General features: G+C 46.6%; 2 protein-coding genes across 4 annotated transcripts in view; one reads left to right on the top strand and one right to left on the bottom strand.

Annotated features, from left to right (window-relative positions):
* CMSS1 (cms1 ribosomal small subunit homolog) overlaps positions 1-20,854 on the bottom strand; it is a 600,650-nt gene that overhangs the window by 252,768 nt on the left and 327,028 nt on the right. The window lies entirely within an intron of this gene.
* The window catches only part of FILIP1L (filamin A interacting protein 1 like), a 504,217-nt gene that overhangs the window by 177,459 nt on the left and 305,904 nt on the right, over positions 1-20,854 (top strand). Inside the window, exon 1 of one of the 3 annotated variants that reach the window (XM_063956252.1) lies at positions 19,548-19,564. The exons of the other annotated variants lie outside the window; for them this stretch is intronic. The gene's annotated coding sequence lies outside the window, so the exon portion shown is untranslated. Of the gene's footprint in view, positions 1-19,547; positions 19,565-20,854 lie in introns of those variants that run through there. 3 annotated transcript variants of the gene reach the window in all.

Below are 20,854 nucleotides of genomic sequence, written 5' to 3'. Positions count from 1 at the left end.
TTATCACCTGCTGGAAATACAGCTTGTGAATCTTTTCCAATACTGCCTCCCTGTCGGAGGAAGCCGTTGGTAAAGCAGACTTCAGGAACCTGCGAGGAAAAGATGTCTCGACTCTCCAATCTGTACCCCTGGGATAATACTTGTACGATCTAGGGGTCAACTTGCGAGTGATCCCACTGCGCGCTGAGATTCTTGAGACTACCCCCCCACCTCACCTGAGTCCGCTTGCACGGCCCCAGCGTCCTGCTGAGCACTTGGCAGACGAGGTGGAGGGCTTCCTTTCCTGGGAAGGGGCTGCCCGCTGCAGTCTACTTCCCTTACCTCTATGTCTGGGCAGATATGACTGGCCTTTTGCCCGCTTGCCCTCATGGAAACGGAAGGATTGAGGCTGAAAAGACGGTGTCTTTTTCTGCTGAGATGTAACTTGGGGTAAAAAGGTTGGATTTCCCAGCTGTTGCCGTGGTCCCCAGGTCCGATGGACCGACCCCAACTAACTCCTTCCCTTTATACGGCAATACTTCCATGTGCCGTATGGGATCTGTGTCACCTGACCACTGTCTTGTCCATGACATCTTCTGGGAGATATGGACAACGCACTTATCTTGATGCCAGAGTGCAAATATCTGTGCATCTCGCGTACATATATATAGAATGCATCCTATTAAATGCTCTATATCAATAATATATTTTCAGTCAGGGAATCCGACCAAGCCAACCCAGCACTGCATCTCCAGGCTGATGGCGATTGCTGGTCGCAGTATAACCACCGTATGTGTGTATATACTTTTTAGGATATTTTTCCAGCTTCCTATCAGCTGGCTCCTTGAGGGCGGCCGTATCTGGAGACGATAACGCCACTTGATAAGCGTGTGAGCGCCTTATCCACCCTAAGGGGTGTTTCCCAACGCGCCCTAACTTCTGGCGGGAAAGGGTATAACGCCAATATTTGCTATCGGGGTAACCCCACGCTTCATCACACACTTCATTTTATTTTATCTGATTCAAGAAAAACTACAGGTAGTTTTTTCACTCCCACATAATACCCTTTTTTGTGGTATTTGTAGTATCAGAAATATGTAACACCTCCTTCATTGCCCTTAACGTGTGGCCCTAATGAGAAATACGTTTGTTTATTCACCGTCGACACTGGATTCAGTGTCCGTGTCTGTGTCTGTGTCGACCGACTGAGGTAAATGGGCGTTTTTAAAGCCCCTGACGGTGTTTCTGAGACGCCTGGACCGGTACTAATTGTTTGTCGGCCGTCTCATGTCGTCAACCGACCTTGCAGCGTGTTGACCTTCTCACGTAATTCTCTCAATAAGCCACCCATTTCGGTGTCGACTCCCTAGAGAGTGACATCCCCATTACAGGCAATTGCTCCGCCTCCTCACCAACATCGTCCTCATACATGTCGACACACACGTACCGACACACAGCACACACACCGGGAATGCTCTGACAGAGGACAGGACCCCACTAGCCCTTTGGAGAGACAGAGGGAGAGTTTGCCAGCACACACCAAAAACGCTATAATATATATAGGGACAACCTTATATAAGTGTTTCTCCCTTATAGCATCTTTATATATATATATATTAATATCGCCAATTAATGCCCCCCCTCTCTGTTTTAACCCTGTTTCTGTAGTGCAGTGCAGGGGAGAGCCTGGGAGCCTTCTCTCCAGCCTTTCTGTGAGAGAAAATGGCGCTGTGTGCTGAGGAGATAGGCCCCGCCCCTTTCTCGGCGGGCTCGTCTCCCGCTCTTCAACGGATTATGGCAGGGGTTAAATATCTCCATATAGCCTCTGGGGCTATATGTGAGGTATTTTTAGCCAATATATAGGTTTTCATTTGCCTCCCAGGGCGCCCCCCCCCAGCGCCCTGCACCCTCAGTGACTGCGTGTGAAGTGTGCTGAGAGGAAAATGGCGCACAGCTGCAGTGCTGTGCGCTACCTTTAGAAGACTGCAAGAGTCTTCTGCCGCCGATTCTGGACCTCTTCTTACTTCAGCATCTGCAAGGGGGCCGGCGGCGCGGCTCCGGTGACCATCCAGGCTGTACCTGTGATCGTCCCTCTGGAGCTGATGTCCAGTAGCCAAGAAGCCAATCCATCCTGCACGCAGGTGAGTTCACTTCTTCTCCCCTCAGTCCCTCGTTGCAGTGATCCTGTTGCCAGCAGGACTCACTGTAAAATAAAAAACCTAAGCTAAACTTTTTCTAAGCAGCTCTTTAGGAGAGCCACCTAGATTGCACCCTTCTCGGCCGGGCACAAAAATCTAACTGGAGTCTGGAGGAGGGTCATAGGGGGAGGAGCCAGTGCACACCACCTGATCGGAAAGCTTTACTTTTGTGCCCTGTCCCCTGCGGAGCCGCTATCCCCCCATGGTCCTTTCAGGAACCCCAGCATCCACTAGGACGATAGAGAAAAGCATTTTGCGCTTCTCTGGTAGTCACAGGATACAAGGAGATGTAGTTGCCTTTGAAGATGTTTATTTGTTCCAGTAAATTGCTTTTCAAAAATCCCTACCAAACCCTGTTCTGATTAGCCAAGGAACATCCACTGTGGAAAAGCCTACCCATTTGAAGGGTGGTCTTCAGTTTGCCGGCTGTCGGGATCCCGGCGCACAGTATACCGGCGGCGGAATCCCGACACCCGGCAAACCGACACCTTTTCTCCCTCTTGGGGGTCCACGACCACCCTGGAGGGAGAATAGACAGTGTGGCGCACGTAGCGCGCCACCGTGCACGCAGCAAGCCCGCAAGGGGCTCATTTGCGCTCGCCCAGCTGTCAGTATGCCAGCAGTCGGGATTCCGGCGCCGGTTTGCTGCCCGTCGGCATACCATATTACACCCCATTTGAGGCAGCAATTCAAAACTATCCCGCCAAAATCAGCACAGTTGTTGGAATGTTACTGCACCTGGTTATAGTCACTTCTAAAGCAGAAAATAGTGACAGTGGGTCTTGTTCTGAGTTGGGCGTTGTAGCACTAATGTGTGCATTTTTCAGTATTGCTTCTGTGCCTTTATGCAAATACCGGTATAAGTCCTTCCCTGGTGTAAATCCGTACGTCTGCATGTGTAAGGCCTGAGACACATATTTTGATTGTCTTCAGATATTCAACCTCAACTCCGACTCTGTATGCACGCTATCTGGACAAATATGCAGTGCGGACAAATGTGCAGTGCAACTTATGACCCAAGCGCAGAAGAAAACCAATTGCGCCACTTCATCTGACTCAGAATCAGGCCCAATGACTAAGAACTGCATTCAAGAGGAGTTGTACTGTGTAGCTGATCAATATTTGGGTGGGAACAGGACATTTTTAGGGACAAAAGTTTTAAATTTCCCATTACAAATCTTTGAAGCAATAGACTTTCCCTGGTGATTTGAAACAGCTGGTTACATGCAGTTGTGGAAATCAGAGGGATCATTAGAAAACAGAAACCCTCTCCTGTAGAGCCCGTTTACTGCTGGACGACGACTTGTTCATACTGTACATATGCTTGGTTGGTCTTTTCTGCACATGATATAAAGCTGTTCCCCCATGTAGATTGGGATTTCTGAAGGCCTTACATCAGCAGTGGCGGAAGAGGGCCTTCAACACATTGCTCAGGATAAACTGCACAGCACATGTGCTACTAATAAAACGGAATAGTGTGGATAATTTCCTGCATGTTGGGCTGAGGATATTCTCCGAGATGTCAAAGATCAACTCCTAACATCAGAAATTCTTCAGCATAATACGTCCCAGCTTTAGATGACATAATCCACTTGGAATCAATAAATATTGTACCATAATAGAAAACAGTCATTGACATATCATATAAGAATGTGCAAACTGTCCAAGATCTAGCCTAAAAATAAACCTCCAATAACATAACAGTTTAAACATGTTAATTTAAGGTGGTATGGCAGCTGTGCTAATCAGTACATGAGGTGTAAACCTTTTACATGTTTACATATGCTTCTTAGTATTGGATATGCCCTCACCTCCTGAGGTGATTTCACATGTGATATAATCCTAACAGTACGATCTCATCTAGAAATGGCACCCAGAGCCAGAGAAAGGGCTGGGAGAACATTTTAAGATCAAAAAAGTATTTCAAGTGAGTGCTTAGAAAAGTTCTACAGTAAAACATGCATAATAAAGTGTAACCTATGCAACTGTTTACCTACATTACAACTGCACACCTATGTAATATAAATTGCAAACTAATTAGCTATTTAATTTCATTAACTTTATTGAATACTTGCCAACGCTCCCTGATTGTCAGGGAGACTTCCTGAAGAGTGTAGCAATCTCCCCGATTGCACCTTATCCTCATTATGGAGCTATTATATCAGGCTTTCCCAACCACGGTCCTCAACGTACACTAACAGTCCAGGTTTTAGCTATAGCCATGCTTCAGCACAGGTGACTTAATTAGTACCTAAGTTAATTTGATTTAACCATCTGTGCTGAAGCCTGGGTATTACCAAAACCTGCACTGTTAGTGTGCCTTGAGGACCGTGGTTGGGAATGCCAGTATTATATTCTTAGGAAAAAAAGGAAATCAGAGATCTATATATTCAAATAGGAGCATCAGTGCTATTTTCCTGTATTGTTTATCAAGCACAATGATCCCTACGGCTTCATGCATTTTCTTATAAGTTTTCCCGTGGCCACTTACAGTATATGGAACCACTTGTAAAACACAATACACAAGCAAGCCCTGAAAAGTATCATCGTATTTCCATCAACAAGTAAATCTAAGGCCCCTTTCACACACGCACCGGTTTGTCCCGGACGGCAAAAAGCCGGACAGTTTTGTGCTAGCCACCACTGCCCTTTCACACTCAACGGCCTTGAGCCGTGTTTAATGCTGCACCATACTTGCCTACCTGACCCTCTCCATGAGGGAGAAAATGCTCTGTTCCTGGGCTTTCCTGGTAATGTATGATTGCCATCACCTGTGGTGAGCTAGTTAATTGATAAGAAAGGTGTTTCACCACAGGTGATGGCAATCATACATTACCGGGAAAGTCCAGGAACAGAGCATTTTCTCCCTCATGGAGAGGGTCAGGTAGGCAAGTATGTGCTGCACGCATGCCAGCAGCAGCAAAAAAAGCCGTTGTGTGTGAAAGAGGCGATTCACACACTGTATCCACTGCCTTCAGGGATGGCCGGCAGCCGTCCTATTCAGTGGATAGATCCGTCTACAACACGGCGACCAGGCCGTGTCCGTGCCGTGTGAAAAGACCCATCGGGGCTGAATATTCATTAAAATCCTGGCACGGCAAAAAGCATACTTGGGGCTCATTTACAGTCAGATAAAAGTCATTTTTACGTCACACCTCTCAGATGCAGCACTACACGTCCACTTTACCACTGCGCTTATAGGCGTTGCTTTGACAGTCTCCATGAAAAGCTTTTTCAGAAGTAGGATAGTATGCTTTATTGCTATGAACAACTATATGCTTTAGCTTCCGGTTTTTACACTATCATTCTACTAAAAAAAAATTCAGGGTGGGGGAGAAAGAGTGATGAGTGCTCAGGTTTATTACTCATTTCCAATGGGCACGATTCATTTTGAAGACAGTTGAATAGCGCAGGGAATTAGCTCCCGGGTCTATTCAATAAAGCGCATTGGTAAGTCGGAGAATGCCCGTTCTCCCAGACTAAACAGGGTGTTTTACACTGTTTTGTTGGGAGAACCGGCATTCTCCAACTTCAGTGCCCAGCGCAACGCTGTTTCCACTGTGCCAGGGGCAGAAATCAGCACCTTTGTCGGACTTCTGCTCGCACCCCTCTAGAAGTGCGAGAAGAAATCCTGTCGTCAGGTGTCACAGGGTACTGTATTGAATAGCACCAGGAGTTAATTCCCGGCGCTATTCAAAAGACCTTCCTCTCTCTGCTGCATCTGTCATTTCATGTAATGGCCACAGTAGGGATGAAGATGGGCACACAAGTACCTATCCTCAAATTCAGCAAAGAGCCAATCAGAGAACAAAGACGAGTTTAAGGCGGGGTCCACATTAGAGCTTATGGGATTTGTTCCGACGACGGAACAAATCCCCAACAGCCCCATCAGCCCAGATTGTGTACACACACTGGGGCGATGCTAATGAAGGGGGTCATTCAGATCTTATCGCTGCTGTGCGTTTTCGCACAGCGGGTGATCGGGTGTAGTATGGCTGACCGGCGGTCTCCTGACCGCCGGTCAGTTTACCGACGCCGGGATCCCGGCAGCATACTGACGCCGGGATCCCGGCGGGGAGGGGCGAGTGCAGCAAGCCCCTTGCGGGCTTGCTGCGCTCGCCACGCTGCGGGCTCGGGGGTTCTATTCCCACTCTATGGGTGTTGTGGACACCCACGAGTGGAAATAGTCCCTGTTGGTCGGCATGCCGACCATCGGGATACTGAGCCGGCGGGATGGTGGAGGAGGTCATGTGACTGTCGGTCAGCAGACTGCCGGTCACATGAATACCACCCGGGTGATCAGGTCCTAACTGCACACGCGCATGCACTGCAAGGCGCACGTGCTTCGGACAACAACAGGCATTGTCGGTCAGCGATGGGATGGTGGAAAACTTCCATTCGCATGGGCGTTCACAAGGTGATTTGACAGGAAAAGGCTGTTTGTGGGTGCAACTGACCGTTTACTGGGAGTACCCAAGCGGTTTCAGGTAGTCTGTCCGATGTCAGCTCCGGCCCCGAGCAGCCTGATGTGATCGCACTGGAGGAGTAAGTCCTGGGCTGCGCAGAGACTGCACACAGTGGATTTTAGCAGCTCGGCGTACACATGGTATCCCACACTAGCACAGTGTATTTACACTCCCCCTGGAGGCAGCGACTATCTGAACGCAGGACAGCAAAATTAGCAGCCCAGCCACCAGATCTGAATGACACCGAAGTTTGATCCGTCCTACATTAGCATACTACAGGACGCTAGCAACGCCGCTTGGTTGGACGTGCAGCACATCCAACCAAGCCTCCATCGCTAGCAACCGCAGGAGCGCGCAATACCCCGTACACACTGAGCGATGTAGGCAATATATTGATGTGAAACAGCATAGGACCAGCTTAAAACTATTTATCTGTGAATAATTCTCATCATATCACCAAAGCAATCTCTATTCATGCTGTCAATCACTGACCGTCTGCAGCCGTAGCGCGTCTGACGACTCAGGACCTGCAACTGCACATGCAGAGTACGGGTCCAGCACATGTGGCAAAGTACAGAACATTGCTACTTTGGGTGGTCTTCAGGTTGCCGGCGGCTGGGCTCCCGGCGACCACCATACCGGCGCCGGAATCCCGACCACCGGCATACCGACATCTTTTCTCCCTCTTGGGGGTCCACGACCCCCCTGGAGGGAGAATAGATAGTGTGGCGCGCCCGGAGCGTGGCGAGCGCAGCGAGTCCGCAAGGGGCTCATTTGCGCTCGCCCAGCTGTCAGTATGCTGGCGGTCGGGATTCCGGTGCTGGTATGCTGGTCGCTGGGAGCCCGACCGCCGGCATACCATACTACACCCTGCTACTTTGTGTTATGTGCCACAGATCACACGGGATCTGAATTAGGCCCATAATGTATACTTAGTGGGACTGTACCAATATGTGCAAAAATCCTGGCCCTCCTGTACGTATGCAGACTGACAAAATCCACATTAAGGTTTTGTCTTGATTATCACATTCTTTCTGACCTCCCACTAGCAACTCTGTTTGCCAAAATCTGATAATGGACATTCAAACACTCTTCGAGCACTTGCTGAGTGAAGCCATTCAGTGAATCTATGAGACTCAATCTGCACTCTGACTCCCGCAGTCCAAACAAATACAAATATCAGGGTAGTACGGACGGTGTAATGGTTAGCATGACTGCCTCAGAGCACTGAGGTCATGGGTTTGATTCCCACCAGGGCCCTAACTGTGTGGAGTTTGTATATTCTCCCCGTACTTGCGTGGGTTTCTTCCAGGAACTCCGGTTTCCTCCCACAATTTAAAAATATACTGATAGGTTAATTGGCTTCTGACAAAATTAACCATAGTATGAATATGTGTGCGTGTACATGTGGTAGGGAATATAGATTGCAAACTCCACTGGGGCAGGGAGTGATGTGAATGGCCAAATATTCTCTGTAAGCGCTGTGGAATATGTGAGCGCTATATAACTAACTGGTAATAATAACTACATACATTATGCAAAAAAACAAGTGAAATCTCAGTGATGACATTTTATTACACAACAATGCAATAGCAAGGCAGTCCTGCAAACTCACAGCATTGCCAACTATAAACTTCAGTCCTGCACATACAAAGCTTGGCTATAAATAATAATAATAAATAAATCTCTATATGTTTCTGCGTAGTGTCAAGAAAGGAGTTTTGAAAGGGCCACCAATTGCTCTGCAGGGAGCAAAATAAACATTATTGTTCAGTCTTAGCAAAGTCACGCTCACAAGTGGTGCATAGGCAAAACACAAGCATGAAAGCCTACAGCAATAGCGGAAACTGCATTTATTTATTTAGCAAATATTGCTATGTAAAGGAATACCAGAATGTTTTCATTATGGAAGGGAATATGAAAGGCGAGATCATGAAAGCTGTAAGCAAGCTGTAAATGGTGACGTTAAATATAAGCAAATATTAAATATAAAAGTTTAGGAATCTTTGCAGGATCCCACACAGCTGTTTATATACAGGAGATTTGGATGCTGCCAGTACAGATTTTTTAATTCGAATGGCCACTAAATATAAAATTACGTTGATCCAACATAAAAAGGCTTTATAGAACAGTCACAAGTATAAGCAATAGCTAGAATACCATGAAAGAATTTTTAATATTTGGTTTAGAAGAAGCATCACGTAGCACTCATGGGGGGAGATGGATCAAAGCTTGGAGAGCTCCTGTCATTTTTTTAAACACAGCTTGTAAAATGGCATTTTCATGTTGACTGGAGGGTTTAGTACATTATTTCTCTGCACTTAACACTCTCGAAGGTTTGATACATCTACCTCATGGTCCAAAACAACCTGGAGAGAGTGGAGAAAAAGGAGTCAATAGAAGGAAAGAAAAAATGGGATGGAAGGAAATGGCGACAGAAATGGACAGAAATGGACATGATGAACCAAAAATTGAGGCATAGTCATAGGGATATTAAAGTGGGAGGGCATGGTATACTGTGCCCTGGGCCCCCTTCTGTCTGGTGGTCCCCTGGCCTGAGCACTCTGATATCACTGGATCTCCTTCTTGTGCAGCAGCAGCAGAACCAGGCAATCAGATTGTGAGAAGGACAGGCAGATACGTGGGAGTATCAGGTTCCATGACCTACCACTGGAGCTTCCCGACTGGAGGGTAGAAAGAGCTGTAAGTGACCCAGGGATCCCAGCATCTCCCACTCTTCTGTATTGAAATACTTTTCTTATCAATTAAATAGCTCAACACAGGTGACGCCAATCATATATTAAGATAGAAGTCCAGGAGCAGAGCATTTTGTCCCTCCTGGAATGGGTCATGTTGGGAGGTACGCACAACTTAATATACACCCTACGTTTTTCCCTGGGGCCCTCTTGTCTTAAATACCCCAGGCCCACCCAAGGCTTAATCCTTCCCTGGGCATATTCAATTAACCGTGGAAGCTGCCTGAATGGGTCCTGACGCCTTCCACGTGATAGCTTCAGAAGGTGGATTTTGCTCAAAGTGTGAGCAGAATCAGCTTAATGTAAAAGATGCATAATAATGTATCATTCAGGAGAGAGATAATGGTTTGCACCAGGAAACATGTGTAGCCATTCATATCAATAAAAATGTCTTACAAGAGTTAAGAGCCCTACACACTAGTCGATACCAGTGAAAGATATGAACGATCTCATTCATTAATGAACGAGATACCGTTCATATCTTTCAGTGTGTTGGCACTAGCGATGAACGATGCACGGCCCCGCGCTCATTCATCGCTGGTGCGCTCGTTTAAACATGCCGGCCAATATGGACAATATCATCCATATTAGCATGCACTGCTATGGAGCCGGGTGAAGGGGTCGGGCAGCTCGGCGGCGGGTCGCTGAGTGTGTAGGGCCCTTTAAGCACATGCAGTGACTTTTATTGTTAGAACTGGCTACCTGTGATTTATCCAGCTATGACCTAACATACAGCACTACTATTTAGGAGGCCAAACCTTATTTCTGGAGATTCCACTCTGGGAATGCTGCACACTGGTAAAACATAACCATAGATGTTGCTGTTATACAGTCTCAGGTTTTAGCAAATAATATTCCCAATCCCAATTCATTATGAAATATACATGGGAGTAAGGAGGTTATTTAGAGTTGTTAGCAAACCAAAAAAGTTAGCAATGGGCATAACCATGTGCACTGCAGGTGTGGCAGATGTAACATGTGCAGAGAGAGTTAGATTTGTGTGGGTTATATTGTTTCTGTGCAGGGCAAATACTGGTTGCTTAATGTTTACACTGCAATTTAGATTTCAGTTTGAATACACCCCACCCAAATCTAACACTCTCTGCACATGTTACATCTGCCCCCCCCTGCAGTGCAACATGGATTTGCCCAATTCCTAGCTATTTAGGTTTGCTAACAACTCTGAATAACCCCTTAAGTCACTTTACCAGAAAGTTTGTACTTAATTTCCATTATAATCATAAGTGAAATCACTGACCACTGTGTGCTGAAATATTGCTTGCTGTCCCCATTTAATAGCATTGCAGGTACTTTTTCTGTTCCCTCATGGACAGTCGCTGCTATTATCTGGCTAAATAACATACATATATGGACTGTACAGCGTAATAAAGAGCAACAGAAATGGGAGTTTGGACATTCCTATGGCATGAAGAGCGCAGCTTCTAACTACAGGAAAGGAAACTAGAGAGACAATCCAGATACAAAAGGCTGTAGGTTAAAGTACACCAATCTCAGCAAACTGGCATCTCTGCTTGTGAGACCCCAAAACAACTATCATGGCATAGAATGATCTGATAAAAAAAATTATTTAAATGTAGAGACTTATAAGCCACTATAGAAATAATTTTCCGATGACACAACTCAGCAAGAAACAAAACTGCAGACAGTATAGCTGGGTTAGATGGAGGATGAAAACGGGAGACTTGCCCACTCTGCTGGGTGATAGGAGCCTTCCAGAGGTTTTGGTCATAATTATGAAATTTGTGTGTGGTATATTTTGGCAACATTAAATGTTGACGTTGACTAGGTCAACATGCGTACATCGACGTTGCAGACCATGCCGACACTAATGTAATATCGACAGTGTTAAAATGTCGACAATGTGTTTCAAGTGTACGTCTGTCCCAAACGTCAACCATAACGCTAACCCTATGGATAATGGAAAGATCAACACCATCAGAAATGTCAGCATTTTCATAATGTCATCCGGTCAATGTTGACAATGTAACCATGGTGACCTTCTGCTGTCAACATTTTGACCTATGGAAACATGACTGTATACCATGAGATTCTACATCCCAACAGTCATTATAATAACATACGAATGAACGTCAAGTATAATAACAAGATGAGTGGTACAAGTCATACTTACCTACCCTCCCGGAATGGCCAGGAGGCTACCGAAAATTGGGTGCTTCTCCCGGCCCCCCCAAATCCCCCACCCCCCCAGAAAAGTGGGCAAGTCTCCCGCAGTGCCCCCACACCCCCTCGGCCGCCCACTTACAGAGAACAAGTGGGCAGTCTGAGGGGACCCGATGACGCGATTCATGACGGATTGCGTCATCGTAGCCACGCCCCCACTGTACCATGCCTGTAATAGTGGCACTGTATAGTGGGGGTGTGGCCACGGTGATGCGACTGCAAGTGCCATGCCCCCCTGTGCTGCCTCAACAACATAGCCATGCCACCTATATCATGCCACACCCGCCCTCCCCACCACCTGCTGCGCCAAGCTGGCTGCCCTCTCATGGAGGGGGCAGCCAGAAAATTGGCAACCCTGGTACAAGTACGAGTTGCTATGGTCTAGGACGGTGATGGCTAACCTTGACACTCCAGCTGTTGTTGAACTACACATCCCAGCATGCCCTGCTACAGTTTTGCTATTTGGCCATGGTAAAACTGATGCAGGGCATGCTGGGATGTGTAGTTCAACAACAGCTGGAGTGTCTAGCTTAGCCATCACTGGTCTAGGACAACAGGGGGTGGCCTTACTCTCACACCCTGATCTTTTTCCTGGTTTTTTTCCAATACGCAGAATATTTCCCTGAGCCTCCTACTGTGTTTTTTTTTCTTTAAGAACGTAGGAGGAGATTTATTAAAGCTTGGAGAGAGATAAAGTTCCGACCAATCAGCTCCTGTCATTTTTCATACACATAGTAAAATGGCAGTCAGAAGCTGATTGGTTATAGTACTTTATCTCTCTCCACATTTTGCTAAATCTAGCATCTAGCTCTATATATATATATATATATATATATATTTCTGCAAAAACAGCATAATGAATTGTCAAGAAATTAGTAGATGTACATGCAGGTAATCAAACCACGAAGAGGATTGAATAAGAAAGAGGTTGCGCTATAGAGCCAATTAATTGTTTCACACCATTCTCAATTATCAAATATTTATTTAAAACATATAACCATATAAACATATATTATTCTTGTGATGTTTAAGATCTGGTGTGGTCACAACACCCTCGAATACATCAATATAGCAATTAAAAGGAGACAATTCTCATCATAAATAAGTGTGCTGAAAAGTGGGTATATGCATATGTGTGTATGAATAAGCATATATTTTTTATATATATATATATATATTTATATTGATTAATTGCATCAGGTGTCTTTTAGATTTAATATGTGGACTCAGCCTTTTTTCTAAAACTAACATTCTAACACAGATGTATTTCTGATAAAATGTAGGTGTAAATAATAAGATTTTACTTACCGATAAATCTATTTCTCGTAGTCCGTAGTGGATGCTGGGACTCCGTCAGGACCATGGGGAATAGCGGCTCCGCAGGAGACAGGGCACAAAATTTAAAAGTTTGACCACTAGGTGGTGTGTACTGGCTCCTCCCCCTATGACCCTCCTCCAAGCCTCAGTTAGGATACTGTGCCCGGACGAGCGTACACAATAAGGAAGGATTTTGAATCCCGGGTAAGACTCATACCAGCCACACCAATCACACCGTACAACTTGTGATCTGAACCCAGTTAACAGTATGACAAACGTGGGAGCCTCTGAACAGACGGCTCACAACAATAACAACCCGATTTTTTTGTAACAATAACTATGTACAAGTATTGCAGACAATCCGCACTTGGGATGGGCGCCCAGCATCCACTGCGGACTACGAGAAATAGATTTATCGGTAAATAAAATCTTATTTTCTCTGACGTCCTAGTGGATGCTGGGACTCCGTCAGGACCATGGGGATTATACCAAAGCTCCCAAACGGGCGGGAGAGTGCGGATGACTCTGCAGCACCGAATGAGAGAATTCCAGGTCCTCCTTAGCCAGGGTATCAAATTTGTAGAATTTTACAAACGTGTTCTCCCCTGACCACGTAGCTGCTCGGCAGAGTTGTAATGCCGAGACCCCTCGGGCAGCCGCCCAAGATGAGCCCACCTTCCTTGTGGAATGGGCCTTGACAGATTTAGGCTGTGGCAGGCCTGCCACAGAATGTGCAAGTTGAATTGTGCTACAAATCCAACGAGCAATCGTCTGCTTAGAAGCAGGAGCACCCAGCTTGTTGGGTGCATACAGTATAAACAGCGAGTCAGATTTTCTGACTCCAGCCGTCCTTGAAATATATATTTTCAATGCTCTGACAACGTCCAGCAACTTTGAATCCTCCAAATCGCTAGTAGCCGCAGGCACCACAATAGGCTGGTTCAGGTGAAACGCTGAAACCACCTTAGGCAGAAAGTGAGGACGCGTCCGCAGTTCTGCCCTGTCCGAATGGAAAATCAGATATGGGCTTTTATACGATAAAGCCGCCAATTCTGACACTCTCCTGGCTGAAGCCAGGGCCAGTAGCATGGTTACTTTCCATGTAAGATATTTCAAATCCACCGATTTGAGTGGCTCAAACCAATGGGATTTGAGAAAATCCAAAACTACATTAAGATCCCATGGTGCCACTGGGGGTACAACCGGGGGCTGTATATGTAGTACTCCTTTTACAAAAGTCTGGACTTCAGGAACTGAAGCCAATTCTTTCTGGAAGAAAATCGACAGGGCCGAAATTTGAACCTTAATGGACCCTAATTTGAGGCCCATAGACAATCCTGTTTGCAGGAAATGTAGGAATCGACCCAGTTGAAATTCCTCCGTCGGGGCCTTCCTGGCCTCACACCACGCAACATATTTTCTCCAAATGCGGTGATAATGTTGTGCAGTCACCTCCTTCCTGGCTTTTACCAGGGTAGGGATGACCTCTTCCGGAATGCCTTTTTCCCTTAGGATTCGGCGTTCAACCGCCATGCCGTCAAACGCAGCCGCGGTAAGTCTTGGAATAGACACGGTCCCTGCTGAAGCAGGTCCCGTCTTAGAGGTAGAGGCCACGGATCTTCCGTGAGCATCTCCTGAAGTTCCGGGTACCAAGCTCTTCTTGGCCAATCCGGAGCCACGAGTATCGTTCTTACTCCCCTTTGCCGTATAATTCTCAGTACTTTTGGTATGAGAGGCAGAGGAGGAAACACATACACTGACTGGTACACCCATGGTGTTACCAGAGCATCTACAGCTATTGCCTGAGGGTCTCTTGACCTGGCGCAATACCTGTCCAGTTTTTTGTTGAGGTGGGACGCCATCATGTCCACCATTGGTCTTTCCCAATGGACCACAATCATGTGGAAGACTTCTGGATGAAGTCCCCACTCTCCCGGGTGCAGATCGTGTCTGCTGAGGAAGTCTGCTTCCCAGTTGTCCACTCCCGGGATGTTTACGTGGGCGACTGCCGTGATGTTGTCCGACTGAATCAACACCGGCTGACCCTGAAGCAGAGGTTTTGCCAGGCTTAGAGCATTGTAGATTGCTCTTAGCTCCAGTATATTTATGTGAAGAGACGTCTCCAGGCTTGACCACACGCCCTGGAAGTTTCTTCCCTGTGTGACCGCTCCCCAGCCTCTCAGGCTGGCATCCGTGGTCACTAGGACCCAGTTCTGTATGCCGAATCTGCGGCCCTCTAACAGATGAGCACTCTGCAACCACCATAGCAGAGACACTCTTGTCCTTGTGGACAATTTTATCCGCTGATGCATCTGCAGATGCGATCCGGACCATTTGTCCAGCAGATCCCACTGAAAAGTTCGTGCATGGAATCTGCCGAATGGAATCGCTTAGTAAGAAGCTACCATTTTTCCCAGGACTCTTGTGCATTGATGCACAGATACTTTTCCTGGTTTTAGGAGGTTCCTGACTAGATCGGATAACTCCCTGGCTTTCTCCTCCGGAAGAAATACCTTTTTCTGAACAGTGTCCAGAATCATCCCTAGGAACAACAGACGTGTCGTCGGGATCAGTTGGGATTTTGGAAAATTCAGAATCCACCCGTGTTGTTGGAGCACTACTTGGGTTAGTGCTACTCCGACCTCCAGCTGTTCTCTGGATCTTGCCCTTATCAGGAGATCGTCCAAGTAAGGGATAATTAAGACGCCTTCTCTTCGAAGAAGGATCATCATTTCGGCCATTACCTTGGTAAAGACCCGGGGTGCCGTGGACAATCCAAACGGCAGCGTCTGAAACTGATAATGACAGTTTTGGACCACGAACCTGAGGTACCCTTGGTGTGAAGGACAAATTGGAACATGAAGGTAAGCATCCTTGATGTCCAAGGACACCATAAAATCCCCTTCTTCCAGATTCGCTATCACTGCTCTGAGTGACTCCATCTTGAACTTGAATTTTTGTATGTACAGGTTCAGAGATTTTAGATTTAGAATCGGTCTTACCGAGCCGTCCGGCTTCGGTACCACAAATAGCGTGGAGTAATACCCCTGTCCCTGTTGTAGGAGGGGTACCTTGACTATCACCTGCTGAGAATACAGCTTGTGAATGGCCTCCAATACCGTCGCCCTGTCGGAGGGAGACGTTGGCAAAGCAGACTTTAGGAAACGGCGAGGATGGGACTTCTCGAATTCCAACCTGTAACCCTGAGATACTACCTGCAGGATCCAGGGGTCCACCTGCGAGTGAGCCCACTGTGCGCTGAAATGTTTGAGGCGACCCCCCACCGCCCCTGAGTCTGCTTGTAAGGTCCCAGCGTCATGCTGACGCCTTTGTAGAAGCCGGGGAGGTCTTCTGCTCCTGGGAAGGAGCTGCTTGTTGCAGTCTCTTACCCTTTCCTTTGCCTCAGGGCAAATAGGAATGTCCTTTTGCTCGTTTGTTCTTATAGGAACGAAAGGACTGCGGCTGAAAAGCCTGCGGCTTTATCTGCTGGGAGGTGACCTGGGGTAAAAAGGTGGATTTTCCGGCCGTTGCCGTGGCCACCAGATCAGATAGACCGACCCCAAATAATTCCTCCCCCTTATACGGCAATACTTCCATATGTCGTTTGGAATCCGCATCACCTGACCACTGGCGCGTCCATAAACTTCTTCTGGCAGATATGGACATCGCACTTACTCTTGATGCCAGAGTGCAAATATCTCTCTGTGCATCTCGCATATAAAGAAATGCATCCTTTAACTGCTCTATAGTCAGTAAAATACTGTCCCTATCCAGGGTATCAATATTTTCAGACAGTGACTCCGACCAAGCCACGCCAGCACTGCACATCCAGGCTGAGGCGATTGCTGGTCTCAGTATAACACCCGTATGTGTGTATATACTTTTTAATGTATTCTCCAGCCTCCTATCAGCTGGATCCTTGAGGGCGGCCGTATCAGGAGACGGTAACGCCACTTGCTTTGATAAGCGTGTGAGCGCCTTATCCACCCTAGGAGGTGTTTCCCAGCGCGCCCTAACCTCTGGCGGGAAAGGGTATAATGCCAATAACTTCTTTGAAATTAGCAGTTTTCTATCTGGGGTAACCCACGCTTCATCACACACTTCATTCAGTTCCTCTGATTCAGGAAAAACTATCGGTAGTTTTTTCACACCCCACATAATACCCCTTTTTGTGGTACTTGCAGTATCAGAGATATGCAAAGCCTCCTTCATTGCCGTGATCATATAACGTGTGGCCCTACTGGAAAATACGTTTGTTTCTTCACCGTCGACACTGGATTCAGTGTCAGTGTCTGGGTCTGTGTCGACCAACTGATGTAAAGGGCGTTTTACAGCCCCTGACGGTGTCTGAGACGCCTGGACAGGTACTAACTGGTTTGCCGGCTGTCTCATGTCGTCAACCGACTTTTGTAGCGTGCTGACACTATCCCGTAATTCCATAAACAAAGCCATCCATTCTGGTGTCGACTCCCTAGGGGGTGACATCACCATTACAGGCAATTGCTCCGCCTCCACGCCAACATCGTCCTCATACATGTCGACACACACGTACCGACACACAGCAGACACACAGGGAATGCTCTGATAGAAGACAGGACCCCACTAGCCCTTTGGGGAGACAGAGGGAGAGTTTGCCAGCACACACCCAAGCGCTATAAATATATATAGGGACAACCTTAATAAGTGTGTTCCCTTTATAGCAGCTCAAATATTATAAATATCGCCAATAAGTGCCCCCCCTCTCTGTTTTTACCCTGTTTCTGTAGTGCAGTGCAGGGGAGAGTCCTGGGAGCCTTCCTCGCAGCGGAGCTGGGCAGGAAAATGGCGCTGTGTGCTGAGGAGAATAGGCCCCGCCCCCTTTTCGGCGGGCTTCTTCTCCCGGTTTTTTTGGAACCTGGCAGGGGTTAAATACATCCATATAGCCCCAGGGGCTATATGTGATATATTTTAGCCAGAATAGGTATATTACATTGCTGCCCAGGGCGCCCCCCCCAGCGCCCTGCACCCTCAGTGACCGCTGGTGTGAAGTGTGCGGAGAGCAATGGCGCACAGCTGTAGTGCTGTGCGCTACCTCATGAAGACTGAGACGTCTTCTGCCGCCGGTTTCTGGACCTCTTCTCTATTCGGCATCTGCAAGGGGGTCGGCGGCGCGGCTCCGGTGACCCATCCAGGCTGTACCTGTGATCGTCCCTCTGGAGCTAGTGTCCAGTAGCCTAAGAAGCAAATCCATCCTGCACGCAGGTGAGTTCACTTCTTCTCCCCTAAGTCCCTCGTTGCAGTGAGCCTGTTGCCAGCAGGACTCACTGAAAATAAAAAACCTAACAAACTTTTTCTAAGCAGCTCTTTAGGAAAGCCACCTAGATTGCACCCTGCTCGGACGGGCACAAAAACCTAACTGAGGCTTGGAGGAGGGTCATAGGGGGAGGAGCCAGTACACACCACCTAGTGGTCAAACTTTTAAATTTTGTGCCCTGTCTCCTGCGGAGCCGCTATTCCCCATGGTCCTGACGGAGTCCCAGCATCCACTAGGACGTCAGAGAAATATTTATTAATTTTGTTAATGTCGCTCTTGTGATCAGGTTTATTTTACTGTAAAATGTGTTAGATAGAGAGAGCCTGTTTGTGAATATTTGCAGTGGCTGATAGATAATCAGGAGAATGTTATATTGAAGCCATTAGAGACAGGCTTCTGAGGTCTGACGAAATAGAACCATTTATTTATGGTCACAAGGTGACAGATTTTAGACAATAGTAATCATATGTTCATATGATTGGTTGCGCCATCAGATATTTATTCTTTTTAGGAATAAAACCACAAAGTGAACAATTGAAATTAAATAGAAAACCCATCAATTATACAAGAATACAGTACAGATACATCAAACTGTAAATGGTGAATCAAGGACTTGAATGTGTAATTGGCATTGTCAAAGAGTTTCTATGGAAATGAGAAAACACCCCTCTTCACATTATTTTAGTAAAAATTATTTTGATAAATATGCCTGTTAATACATTACTAACCAATACACATACTGGATGGCTGCCATGGCTCGGTGGAAGCTGTCCAATCAGCTTTATGGACACAGTGCTCTACTGCTGGAATAATGTAAACATCCCCAGAACTGGGTAATACATTTATCTGCAGGGGTAGCTAGGATACATGGTGAGGAACATGGAACCCTGTGGTCCTGCCAGGAGGGGTTCAGAGCTAATGCAATATTAGTTTCAACTGGAGTTTTTCTTTAACTATAATACAATAGAATTATAGGCTTCTCGTATGCAAAATGTGACTAAAAAAGAATATATAATACAGCAAATGCGTCACATAAATGTTGGTTTAAGCTACAGGAGGCGTAATCTAAAGCAGATAACTGAAAATATGAGGATCATTTGGAGAAAATGGTTATCACCTGGTAAATGTCAAAGAAAAGTTGTATGAAAGTCGAGACGTATTTGGCTAACAGCAATTACATCATACCAGATAATGCAGCACTAATCCAAGATTCCAAAATAGGATAAAACAGGCGGTGTCTTTAAAAGTGGCGAAGGGCAGGGAGTGTTCCAGCAGTAGGAGAGTGACCTGTCAGAAAGCGAGGAAAGAGGACCATTCATCAGGCATGGGGAGATGAAAAGTCAGCATACAGAGGTAGAGTTTCACCAATCTTCTAGTTCACTACAAAGTAATCCAGAATCCATGACCTAATGCAGACTAACTGGTGCCTTCTGCTCCTGCTCTGTCATTATCTATCAGTAATAGATGGTTTAATCTGAAAAATATATGGTTTTAACTGTTGGCACTAGTGTGCGCATGGGGAGAGAAAAATGTGAAAAACATTTAAATCTGTGTCTACAAGAAAAATATGTCATGACTGCATATTATAAAGCGATAGCAGTGAAATGCAGGGCTGTGAACATAAATTGTAAAACAGGCGAGTCACAGAATTTTCTTTTGCAGCGTACAGTCTTTCATTTACAATTATGTTGACAAACGTCAGTCTGTAATTACACACAGATTATTTTAGAGCTGTATTTTGAACACTTTTTACATTTCCATCATGTCAGTCAGAATAATTCCCAGGGACACCATGTGGCTTAGCAGGTGGATATGAGCATTGGTACAAAATCATTCTTTTATACCGAACCTCTGACAGGCGCAACCTGTGTCCTTGCTTAGTGTGAAAGGGTCGATCTGGGTCGTGCATCCAGGGTCATGACCAGGGTTCGTTTAACCCAGGTCTGCTGCAGTGTGAAAGGGAGACCCAGGTCATGCCTAATACCACTTTCACATCGCTATAACAGTTCGCACCTAGGACCTGTGCACGGGTCTTTCCCGGGTGCGACCCGGTTGAGACCTCTTTACCGGGTTGGTGACATCAGCGGTGACGTGTGTGGAGGTGGAGCCGCCTGTCCCTCTAACTCCGCCTCTGCCTATACTGTGAACGGCAACCCGTTCACACTTCACCTGACCCAGGAATAACCCTGCTTTATTCTCGTGTTGAAATACCAAGTCAGGTGACCAGGGAATTCGGGACTTACCCCTTTCACACCGCACATCGACCCGGCAATATACCGGCTTATTTGTGCGGTGTGAAAAGGGTACAAAAGTCTCTAGACAGGTGGGCTCATTATGCTTGATGATGTCACCTCCAAGCATCCTGTATTAACAGAGACAATCCAGAACCATCTGACGTATAAGTTATCTGCCCCGGCTCCCACCTGTATTCAGTGTCCCTGGTAGGACACGGGTTGGAGCCATGGGTTCAGTGCGAAAGGAGCTAGAATTCTCCTACAAATCCATCTTGGATTAGACTCATTTATGGTACACAACAAGCACAAGAGTGAGGGGGCATCAGGGTCATCTTTATGACACGTTTCTCTTCTACATGCAGAGAATGTAGGATTCTGTGTGGCCCTTTTGTACATAATAATGGAAACC

Source organism: Pseudophryne corroboree, chromosome 2 (genome assembly GCF_028390025.1).
Source record: "Pseudophryne corroboree isolate aPseCor3 chromosome 2, aPseCor3.hap2, whole genome shotgun sequence".
Classification (NCBI taxonomy): Eukaryota; Metazoa; Chordata; class Amphibia; order Anura; family Myobatrachidae; genus Pseudophryne; species Pseudophryne corroboree.
This window is presented reverse-complemented; position numbering and strand designations above follow the sequence as displayed.